The sequence below is a fragment of the Cyprinus carpio genome, chromosome A3 (assembly GCF_018340385.1).
Source record: "Cyprinus carpio isolate SPL01 chromosome A3, ASM1834038v1, whole genome shotgun sequence".
NCBI lineage: Eukaryota > Metazoa > Chordata > Actinopteri > Cypriniformes > Cyprinidae > Cyprinus > Cyprinus carpio.
This window is the reverse complement of record NC_056574.1, coordinates 12,837,206-12,849,909: the sequence shown is the minus strand read 5'-3', so window position 1 is coordinate 12,849,909 and position 12,704 is coordinate 12,837,206. Positions and strand designations below refer to the sequence as shown.

The 12,704-nt window shown below is 37.8% G+C and overlaps 2 pseudogenes; one reads left to right on the top strand and one right to left on the bottom strand.

Annotated features, from left to right (window-relative positions):
* Positions 1 to 391: 391 nt before the first annotated feature.
* On the top strand, positions 392 to 5,290 carry LOC122138716 (annotated as a pseudogene).
* A 1,449-nt stretch (positions 5,291 to 6,739) lies between these two features.
* LOC122138713 lies at positions 6,740 to 12,347 on the bottom strand (annotated as a pseudogene).
* Positions 12,348 to 12,704: the final 357 nt, after the last annotated feature.

Below are 12,704 nucleotides of genomic sequence, written 5' to 3'. Positions count from 1 at the left end.
CAGAATACTTGGCGTTTGCCAAAGATAAACAAACCTGGGCTACTGAAACTGAAGCTAAATGAAGAAGTACCTGCTGCAACTCTGTATAGTCAATATAAAGACAAACAGTACACAATTTACAATTCATCACCGCAGTTACACATTCAAAAAATCTGCAATAATAAAAAATTTTGTTTAAGCATTTTGCAAAATATCGATCTATAAAAAAGCAACATTTAGCCTATGATCAAATGGCCGTGATCTTATTACGTGCTTTTTAGACTAAACATGATTTTACTTTGGATTTAAAACATCTTGCACTGTAAATGATTTGCAGAAACAGATAGAGAGTCCATAACAAACCGGTTATGGTTTGGCAAAATATATAGCATAATATTCTGTAATATTAATAATGACAACACGGAAAAGAAAGAAATGATTGTTACCTCAGTCAGAATCTGCCAGCGACCAGACTGACAGTGAACCTCTCAAGACACTCATCCAGTGTCAGTCTGCCACGAGCTCTGTGGATCATCATCTCAGCCCTTATTTCTCATCGAGAGAGTCCATCAGACTGAGTTACAGCTTCTTCTATCAGTTCAACTGATCTGGCAAAGGCCTTTCTAGGCAAGGTAACATGACGGTGATTTCAGCAAATCATTTCATATGAAAGGGTTACTGCTGAATTCAGAAATCAGATATTCCCAAAGTGTCAGACATTGTTACTGTTATCCACAACTAACATTAAAAAAATATATATATTAGTTGAAGTTTTAAAGTACCTAAATGACTAAAGCTGAATAAATAATAAATAAAACTGAAATAAAAATAAATGAGTTATATGAAAATTAAAAATTAATTCAGAAAATTCACAAAAATCAAACAGTTTTCGGTAGCCATTGACTTCCAACGGTATGGAAAATACTATGTAACTCAATGGCTACCATCAACTGTTTTTGTTAGAGTAAAAAATACTGGTAAAAAAAAAAAAAAAAAAAAACTCCCAGCCTTGGAACAACTTGAGGGTGAATAAATAATGCTAGAATGTTGAACGATCCCTTTAAAAAACAATAATATAAATAATACTCAAACCAACTCATTACTCCTAATATTCAGATTAGTGCCCAACTATTTCTTTTCCTCAAGTGGCATATACTTAAATTTTTACCCTCATATTACCCTATATTATATATATAACCATAGTCAGTATTCTTGTAAACAGTTTTGCAATCATTTATACAGAAGCACAAATATGCATACAATAAAATTCTTTATTTTAAAATGTCATTTGAATTTCACACTAATGAAGTTAACTGGTTAACAGATGTTCAGGAGCAGGGCTACGCCCCAAACGATCACTGACTTCCCGAAACCTCCATATATCGGCCCACCTCATACCATACTGTTTGCTTCTTTCTCTCGAACCCACCCTTCCCTCCCTTTCTCATCCATTCAGCCACCTTATCCAACATTCTCTTTCTTTCAGGTTGTATCGGGGGGTCCTAATTGTCTGGACTAAATATATGATATAGATGGTACCCCCACCCTGAGCCATCAATTCTAGATGCCCTGATCAACTGACCATCATCCATTCCTTCTACCCCTTTGTCGTTCTTTTTAACTCTTCCCCAACACTCTGTTCAACTAACTGTTTCATAGCTTGTTTGTGGTCCTAGCTAGTGAAAACACAATTAAAGCCTTAACAATGAGTATTTGTGTGTTAATAATTTTTTGTTGTAATTTTCAGCAGTAGATCAAGGGAATTCAGTTGGGACATAAATTGCACCTTTCCTGTCAATAATTCCTGCATTAATTGTTTAACATATTATTAGTTAATGTACTGTCAAATGGATCAAAACTGCATTGTTTTCTACGAAGGAAGTCTGCTGAAACAGAAAAATTCATATTCACAAGAATTGTGTTGAAATCATGAAGTGACACCCAGAAATGAGTAACACTCCAAGCACATACTCACTACTTGGCAAGAAAGTCAGTGTTCAGAAGCCCAATGCTGACTTGATGGAAACAAAATGTTTCTTTAATGCCACAAATTTGTTGATGATAGTGTAGTAATGCTTATAAAATGTGCTGTTTTTTTAGATATAAAGTTGTGAATCACTTTGGCTCTCTATTTTGAATGTAGACAGCATTATCAGCCCATGCTACAACATTCATTCAGTAGTGTGAACACGTGAAATACAGCTTAACCCCACGGAACTGTTTTGAATGGTGGAGTTAAACGCAGGAAGCCTTTGGATCCAGGTCACATAACAGACTCGGGTGGACACAGAGAGGCCTAATTAGCATTTTAATGAGGTTTAAAATGGAAAGAAGGCTGCTGAAATACCAGAAAATTAGACACATTTGCTGCATGACAGTGCAGAGTTTCCATTTCAGGTTCAGTTAACAAGCACAAAATATGCCCTTGTTTGTTTTCAGTTTGCCAATGTGTAAATGGCAAGGGAGTAATGAGAAGCATGAAAAGCCATTATCATGTTTGGAGGGCATCCGGTCTGACCCATAATAGGTTGTTTGGTGTGACCAAGCACTCGTCCAGCGTGACAGCCGGCAGCCAGCATGGAGAAGGTGACACTTGTGGCTTTCACACTCTGTTGAGCTCATTACACAAACATGGTTCACAGCGGCCTTGTATTTTCTCAATCTCCCTGCACGACTGGCTGTAGCACCTTTTAGCGCCTTTTAAGCGACGTGACATTCAGCCAAGTATGGTGACCCATACTCAGAATTCGTGCTCTGCATTTAACCCATCCGAAGTGCACACACACAGCAGCAGTGGTGAACACACACACACACTGTGAACACACACCCGGAGCAGTGGGCAGCCATTTTATTATGCTGCGGCGCCCGGGGAGCAGTTGGAGGTTCGATGCCTTGCTCAAGGGCACCTAAGTCATGGTATTGAAGGTGGAGAGAGAAATGTACATGCACTCCCCCCACCCACAATTCCTGCCGGCCCGGGACTTGAACTCACAACCCTTCAATAGGAAAAACAACCATCCAAACGCACTCAGTGAGTTTATATGATTAAGCAACTGTTTAAAAGTATATGTGGACCAGATGAACCCACTTTGAATAAACTCAGACTTTAGAGACTGGATGGTACCCATTTGCATTCTGCTCTTTTAATGGGACACCAGTAATTACTTTATAGATATACAATACGACAGTTTTGTTTTGTTCATTTAAGCCATAAGTAAAATAAGAGTGTTATAATGTTGGGTGGTAATCTAGATTTTTACATTGTATGAAATAAATGTTAGTGGTGCTTGCCTGTGCTAAAGCTGTTGCAAGGATGCTCGTATGTTCTGAAGTATTTTAGCACATTGTGTTAGTGATTTCTAGAGCGGTTGGTCATCTAGTTTAAAACACGTGTCTTAGAAATGGACACTTTACCATAAAGGGATACTCCATCCCAAAATGAAAATTTTGTCATTAATCACTTACCCCCATGTCGTTCCAAACCCTTAAAAGCTCCATTCGTCTTCGGAACACAATTTAAGATATTTTGGATGAAAATCTGGAGGCCTGTGACTGTCCCATAGACTGCCAAGTAAATAACAGTGTCAAGGTTCATAAAAGGTATGAAGAGTCATTGTCAGAATATTCCATCTGCCATCAGACATGCAATCTGGGTTATATGAATGAACGGGAATACTTTTTGTAAGCGAAGAAAACAAAAATAATGACTTTATTAAACAATTCCTTTATCAACAGTCTCCTCTGTGTCTCTCCATATCACCGTATGCTGCCGTATGCTCTTCTGTATCATCCGTGCCACAGTCATATGATATAATTTTCTCTTTTCATGAATTTTGTCTTCATCTTCTCCATGTTTCTGCAAGTTGGTTGGACCACATGAATTTGTTTCAGTGGAAGTTTTCAAATATTTTTGTGAAAATATTTTTTGCTAAGAAATAATAACAAAAGACTGCAAAATTATGCCATTCAAAGAATCCTGAAAAAAAAAACAGGTGTTTAACAAAAATATTGAGCAGTTTTTTTTTTACACTGATAAAAATAAGAAATATTTCTTGAGCAGCAAATCATGATGATTTCTGAAAGATCATGTGACACTGAAGACTTACATGATGCTGGAAAATTCAGCTTTACCATCACAGGAATACATTTTAAACATTTTAAATTATGTTTCAATAGAAAAGTTATTTTAAATCGCAATAATATTTTATAACACTAATGTTTTTTTACAATCAAACAAATTCTATATTTGAGATATCAATAACAAGATCCACTTACTACTAACATTTGTAGTCTAATGTTTCTCAGTCAATGTAATTTGACACTTTTTGCACCACCTGCTGGATGTAAGATGCCTGTACAGACTCAGGGTGTGGGGAGTTATGCTGGAATGAATGTGACATCTGGTTTCTGTGTTTTAGGTGTTGGTGAGGAAGCTAACTCATGGCACTGAGCTCAGAGGAAGGGTTGTGGAAACCGAAGCATATTTGGGTGGAGAGGACAAGGCGTCCCACTCAGCAGGGGGAAAACACATGGAGAGAAACACCACCATGTTCAGGAAGCCTGGGACCATCTACATCTATCACATCTACGGCATCTACCTCTGCATGAACGTCTCCAGCCAAGGTGAGGTTCCAAAAATCGCTGTAACTGACCACATGCACACAGGAATAGCGCTTCACAGGAGATGGAGGCGTAAGGCTGTAACCACAGATCCCTCACTGCTAGTTATGCAAGAAACAAGTGTTTTGTTTTGCTGCTGCTTTGCTTTTCTCCAACTGTTTCTCATTATCGCACATAGAGAAGATTTAGGAGCATATGCACACAGAACACAAGCCAACAGGAAGGAGACGGCAGTGGAGCCTTGCTAACTACTCTACTATATGTGTGTGCAGGGGAAGGGGCGGCGGTGCTCTTGCGCTCGCTGGAACCTCTGAGCGGTCAGGACATCATGAGGGGCCTGCGAGCAGCCAAACACAAGGTGGGAGCCAAAATCCTTAAGGAAAAAGAGCTCTGCAATGACCCGTCCAAATTGTGCCAAACTCTAGATATCCAGCGCAGCTTTGACCGCAGGCATCTGACCACTGACACAGAGGTGTGGCTGGAGAGGGACCCAGAATGAGAGACTGTTAGTGCTGAAGGGGTGGAGTCAGTGGCCCGGATCGGAGTTGAGTCTCATGGCGAATGGGCAACTAAACCGCTTCGCTTCTACTTGAGAGGACACCCGTGTGTGAGCGTGCTGAACAGAGATGCAGAGCGTCAGATGCATTCCTCCACTGATCTTCATAACATTGAGATGGAAAGGACAGTCTGATCATGAAATGTTCTTTAGTGATGAAAATCACTCTTTAAAAGGATAGTTTGCTAAAAAAAAAAAAAAAAGGGAATCATTTACTCATTATGTCGTTCCAAAACTGTTCTTTGTTATTCTGTAGAACAACAAAGGAGATGTTCAGCAGAATGTCCAAGCTGCTCTTATCTGCATAATTAGTGAATGGTGACCAAGGACCGTCAAGGTTAAAAAAAATGACAAAAAGACCTCTGAAAGCAAAATTTTGAAATCGCATCATATGACCCCTTTACAGCCATATGACAGCAAAAAGCTGAAGTTTTAAAGTTTGTTATTCACCAATAATCATCTTTCCTCACAAAGCTATATCAGTTGAGAAGAATATAACACACAAATCTGTTACAGTGCTCGTTTTGTCAGTTTTGGAGCTTGAAAGCCCCTGGTGACTAATCATTTTCACTGTACCAAGAACAAAAAGAGCAGCAAAATTTCAGGAAGAAAGTCATACGGGGTGTAACGACATAAGAGTGAGTAAATAATGAGAAATGTAATGTTTGAGTGAACTAACCCTTTAAGTTCTGAACATGTCTGTTTTTGTAACAGCATGTTTCTTTATTATATAGTCTTGTTTTTCTTGGTGCTCACTGATTTTTACAAATGCTTGGAAAACCATTTGCACTTCAAGGCAATTACAACTCCGTCTTCTCTTTCTCTTCCTGTTCTCAGTTTCTCCACAATTAGTCTTGAGGGCACACAGTCTTATGGTCTGGAATTCATCATCATCTGAAAGCTGAATAAATAAGATTTCCATTGATGTATGTTTTTTTTGGATCAGACAATATTTGGCCGAGATAAAACTATTTGAAAATCTGGAATCTCATTACTAAAAAAAATCAAAATAATAACAAAAAAACAACTAAAGTTGTCCAAATGAATTCTTAGTAATGCATATTACTAATCATAAATTAAGTTTTGATATATTTACGGTAGGAGATTTACAAAATATCTTCATGGAACATGATCTGTACTTAATATCCTAATGATTTTTACCAAAAAATAAAAATCAATAATTTTGACCCATACAATGTTTTTTTTTTTTTTTTGGTTATTGCTACAAATATACCCCAGCGACTTAAGTCCAGTTCCAGGGTCACATATGACATCAGGGAGCGATATCCAAATAGGTGATGCTTGGTAGAATACCCATTTTATGCCTGCCCAAGGATGAATAATACATCACAACCCCTGAATCGTTTATTAAAATAAACCACATATGTGGTATAATCATGACAACATAAAAATCTTTGGTCAATGCAGCTATATACAGTAGATTATGCAAGGCTCACTTCATAAGCCACTTAGGAAACTGAGCAGGTATGAATGCATTTCACTCCTGAATTATGTTATTTAAGCCACTGATGATAAGTAAATAATCACAATCAAACTCAATCATAATGATCAGTCTAGTCTAGATTAGAACAGAAACATAAAGATGACCTCGTCCTCGTTTATCACCAACACAAAAACAATACTAAACTTATCGAATAAAGTTTTCAACTGCGAGCGACGCATGTTCTCATTGTACATGATCTCTTCCAGGTGATGATGGCCTCTGAAATAATGCAGCAGCCTGAAGAAAGACGAGAAGACACCAGTTTACATGCACCAAAATAATCGGTTATAACTGGATTGACAGCTCAACCTGACTGAAAAGCCTTACTCTAAACACCTCAATCGCTCTGATTGAGCTTTAGCCTGAATTATATTTTTACTTAAGTTTGAAGAAAAATGAACATGTAAATGCTTGAATCTGACTTTTTTTAATTAACAGGTAAATGCTTGAATCTGAATATTTTCTTAATCAGATTCAAAGCTACCTTGTGCACATGCACAGGGCCATTATGAGTATATTTACATACGTGTTTTCATTTTATGAATGTGCCTATGTTTATTTAGGCACCAAGGAAAATATGACAACTACTTTTCAGTAGTTCCAGTAACATTATTGCAGTGACAGAAGTATATATTCAGAATACATGTAAAGCACATACAAAACAAATGTGTGACTCGGATTGCAACATATAGGCTTCACATAAACACAACATTTAGAATCTAGAATAGTACTAAATTAATTCTAGTTCGTGAAAATTAGTGCATGTAATCATACCTACTGTTCTGTACAAAACTAGCTTTGAGATTGGAAAAATGTGCTATAAAAGACAGTCACCTGGCAAACAAGCGCAGGTCCTCTGGGTTCTGTGCTGCTGGGACACGGAGGATGGCCTGCCGCTCATGTTCAGTCAGGCTGGACAGAAGAGTTTCTGTCATTCTTTTATTAAGAGGAGAGTCTCCTCCAGTCTGGAGCTCAGCGCTGGAGTTATCCATACTGGGACTCGTGAGGGTCATGTCATCGCTACTTGCTGCAGAGGGAAAATGAGAGAAACTACTGGGACTTTATTTGATCATTATGTTTTCACTTATGTGTGTGTGTGTGTGTGTTTATGTGTGGAGATGGAGCTTGCTGGGTTACATACTGGGGGAGAGCCAAAACTCAGGGCGCTGGGTGTGCTCAGACTCCGGCCTGTAACGCGTGTGACTAGGGGTAGCTCCTCCTCCCTCAGACCAGGCTCCTCCTCAATGGGCGGGACCAGCAGACAAACATACGTATGGAGCTGAAACAGCAGCCGGTGCTGGAGCATCCAGACCACCATCTGAATGAGCTGGGCCTGCACAGATATATACACATGATGGTGTAGTAACAGCATCTACAAGCAGGGGCTTACTGACAATGCTAATCACACAAACCCTAGTCTCAGCCTCAGACCCTTCACGAAAGAAAACTAAAACAGCTGTAGTGTTTACAAACAAAACTTTGTTGAAACGTGCTTATCAGGATCAGCTAAATGCTGGATTTTCAAATTATGTCAAATATTTAAAGTTTGCAGCACAGAATCTTTAAAATATATCCGAGAGTTTTACACACCGGACGTTAATATTAACGAAACTAACACACATTGAAAACGTGATGATGAACGAAACGAACGGTGATTGGTTGTTTGACATGTCGGTCAAACGGCCTCATGGGCGGGCTTTGGCCAATGAAGCTGCAATAAAAATTCCAGACCTTCAGTCTGTCTGAAACAAATCCGAGACTACACAAACCCTGACCCTTACAGAGATTAAATCAGATCCAAATGCAGAAATGCCTTACTTTTCAGCAAATATTTGCTAACATCTGAAACAAGTCCAATACTACTCTAATGTCACCTTTCTACTATCTTTCAACATTCACATACAATTGTTGCATTTCGCCACCTAGTGGCAGATGCACAGAACTTCTAATCTGTTTGCGAAGCATCCATTACTGTTTATTCACATGGTAAAATAATGAATGTATGAATATTACCACTCAAAACCAAATCAAAACAAAATCAGCAAAATAATGTCTGAACTGCAGAAAATGTAGGTTTTCTAAGAATATTCAACTCAAATAATTATGTGTTTTACAGAAAGGTAAAATTTAATAATGTTTCAGTGTATTTATTTATTTACTCATACTTTTGATTAGAATGCATCACATCTGGTCACCTGTGACCGCTTATGTTTTAGCCCCAGAAGTTTGACTTCATCTGAAGCTCAAATTGGATCTGACAATTCTGCATGCTCCTATACATAACTCCACAATGCTCCTGTACTCCTTACCATTGGAAATGAATGACTTCCTATCGTCTGTTTGTTAGAAATAGTGAACAGGGCCACATTAGACTCTTACCTCATGCACTGGGGCATCTAGTGGATTCCTGAACTCAGACAGAGACACAGGAAGTGAGAATTTAGCTAACATGGAGGGCAGGTCATGGCCTGGAAATTGGAGGGCAAACTGCTCAGCCAAAGGAGAATAGCTGGGGAGGGAGACATGAAATCATGACTTCTGTTGTTGCACTGAGATTTCTGAAGGAATTACAGATTTTACGGTGTGTACAACAGAAAATGCAAACCAATAATGTTTTTTTCTTGAAAGAATATACTTACATGCAGATGTTTGCATGGGGAGAGAGCATATAAACGTTGTTCTCACAGAGAGGATAGATAATGATGGCTTTACCCCAATATACAAATGTGCAGCTATCTGGAAGACCTGAGGGAAGCAATGTAACATTTTAGATCACTGGTTTTCAACCACTAGGGGGGCCTGAGCAAACTTCCAAGGGGACTGGCTAAACAAAATAAGACACATGAGGTTTTAAAATAAAGGAAAACAACAACAACAAAAAATCCAGCTATTTTTTATCTCATATATTCATCCTCTAAACAATTAATTTCTTTTTCTTTAAGAGAACCAAGATCCCCACATTGTAAAAAAAAACAACAAAAAAAAACACATGATATATTATTTCTAAACTCTATGTGCATTTTTTGTAATGAATTTACATTATCAGGTAGAAAGGGTAAAACTATGTTCTTAAAATCCATATCATTAATTGTAATCCACCATGAATAACATGTAAATTCAACTATGAAAAGTAAATTCAATTCATTCATTAAGATAAACAAGCAAACAAACAAATAAATAAAAATAAAAAGAGTGGGAACCTTAAGAAGGTTAAAACTTCTGAAACCCTGAAAATTTAATTTACAAAAAATAAAGAGCCTTTGAATATCATTGTGAACAATAAGGGGCCTCTGAGTCATTAAGGTTGAGAATCACTGTTTTAGATTAAAACATAGTAAAATTCTATGGCATAATGTTATTACAACAGTAGTTTTTTGTGTTGGCCTGTCCACTAGGTGGCAGTAGAAGACTAACTATAAACAAAAGCAAATGCTGTGACTTAAAGTATAACTTTTCATTTTACTCCCTTATCCTGTGGGTGTCAGCACAGCATTACATTTTTTCCAAACCTACATCTACAGCTCAGTTTTGTCAAACCAGTGAACTATTTCCATGTGTCAAACATTAAGGAGGGGACAAGGCTGATAAAGGGTGCACAGTGCCATCTAGTCTTTGACCTGTAGGAGAGCCAGTTCAGCGTCTTGAGCAGCTGCTGCAGGTTCTTCCCGGGCTCATCACGAGCAGGTCTTGATGAGCCGGACTAGAGCAGGAGAGCAGTCCAGTGGGAGCTGAGCCAGTAAAGCCTTCTCATTGTCCAGGAGCAGCAGTGCGTGATACGGCCTGCAGGGGGCACACCATCACAACACTACTTGCAGTTCAAAGTACACTCTGGTCTTAATAGCAAGTGCACTTGATAATGCAGGAAAGCAGGAGAGGCTAAGGCTATGTTCAGAATATCATATAACCATACAGGTTACAACACCGTACTACTTGGTGAAGTAAATCGTGTACATACTGTGCACAAAGAACACAATTTGATCAAACTGAAGAGCATTTGATAAAGAACCAAGATCATTAAAAAAAAAAATCATGTTCTTGCATGAAATAGAAATAAAAAAACAATTAAAAAATACTGCTCTTCTTATCACACTGCCAAAAATACATTAGAAAAAAAACAAATGAGCCAATTTTATTTTTCAGAAAATAACTGGAAGCAACTTGCTGAATGAAATGCAACATGATGAGGGCATGTGACTCACCGGATGGCCTTTAGGCTGCGCTCAAGAGCTTCTGGTGGAATGTGTTTCCCTCCTAGCACGATGGATTTTGTGTGGCAAGGTTCTAGAAAAACCCTGACCTCAAGCCAGTTATTAATGTGAAGCCGAACCACTCCAGTTGTGCAGAGGCTTAAACAATACACAAATATCATCGCGACAAAAATTAAAAGAGCTGTTCTTTTAAGTGCAGAATATGTTCATATTTAAAAAATTCCTCACTGACTCACTCATTATTAACACCTACTGGTGTTTTAATTAATATTTATATAGTATTATGTAATTTTTTGAACAACCATGTTATATTTCAAATATTCATTTTCAAAACATTACTCCATAGCATTATTTCTGCAATTGCAACCTGCAAGTGTAAATACATTTAAATATATAATTTTATTTGATTGGTGACATCCGTATAGTCGATCATTATTTAAATATAACTTATGATTATTTGTAAGAATATAACATAAAAGATGAGCAATCTAATAAAATTAGGAAAAAGTAAAAAATGCCACCTGGGAAATTAATTTATTGCCATATCAGCTTCATCGACTATTGCATGGCACATTCCAAGCAAGCATAATATCAAATAAAAATATAATAAAAACAATACATTTTATAAAATTCGATTTAGCCAAAAATACTAGTTTAAGCATAATTCTATAAAAGGATTCTTAAACATGCTTGTGATACGTTTTTCTGGGTCCATAATTAAGTCCTTAAAAGGTTTTCCTTCTGATAAACAGTGGCAGTCTCTACTAATATTATAAATTGGACAGACCAAAACATAGTTTTTGTAGAGAAAAGTTGGTGCTACAGTATTCATTGATTTTAATATTGACTAATGAAAAAGTAGATTTTGTTGGCTGCTGTGAGCTGACAACCACACAGAATATGAAGAATATAAAAATGTTTTGGGAGTCAGCTGTCCCGACTGGCCTAAACAAACCAAGGTAACCTACACAAAAACGCACGCTCACAAAAACAATAATTATCATCTAATTATTGTTATTGACAAAATCCCAGAAAATATTAAGACAAAGTGTTTGTAAACATCACTCAACCCCTAACAGAACGAATCAATTTAGATCAATTATAGCCCTAACTAACCTATCCCTTACTCCTTACCATAACCAACCCCTATGAGGGAAATCTGTTGTGTTGTTGTCAAAGGCCTCTAACCCCAGCTGACAAGAGTGCTTGGGTAAAATAACGTTTCAACATAAAACCTACTCACCTGTCGTAGGCCTCTTTTAAGTCTCTTGCTAATTTACACTTGGGAAGGATTCTGGCGAAAACGGTGGACTGTGGGGTGCCGTTTCCGCTATCCATGAAAGGGTGACCAGCTTGGGCAAAATCATGTAACACCTTCAGTAATTCTATTCTATTTGCAGGACAAAACACTGCACATTTCTAGTGAACGAGATGTCTCACTCTCAGTCATGGTGGTGACCTCGTCCTGCACAGCCAGCATGAGCTTGGCTCTCTGGTGAGGTACTGACACCTGCGCTCCTCGTGCTGCAGGGCGATGGCAATGCGACGAGACCGGTTATATGCATTACAGTTGATGTTGACTGAGTGTGTCTGCGTTGGCCCTGCAGAAGGCAGAAAATCAAGATGAAAAGATGGTTATTTTTTTTCAGCTGATGTCAGTGCACATTTTTTTGCTCTTATCTATTAATTCATTACACAACATTAAAATGCAATCATTCATGCATACAATGCCTTGATTTACATCTTTCTATGATGAGCATGTTTTTTAATTTGTATTTAATTCATTTTGATATAGATTTTGAAAATAGCCCTTGGAAAAAAAAAAATAGATGCATTT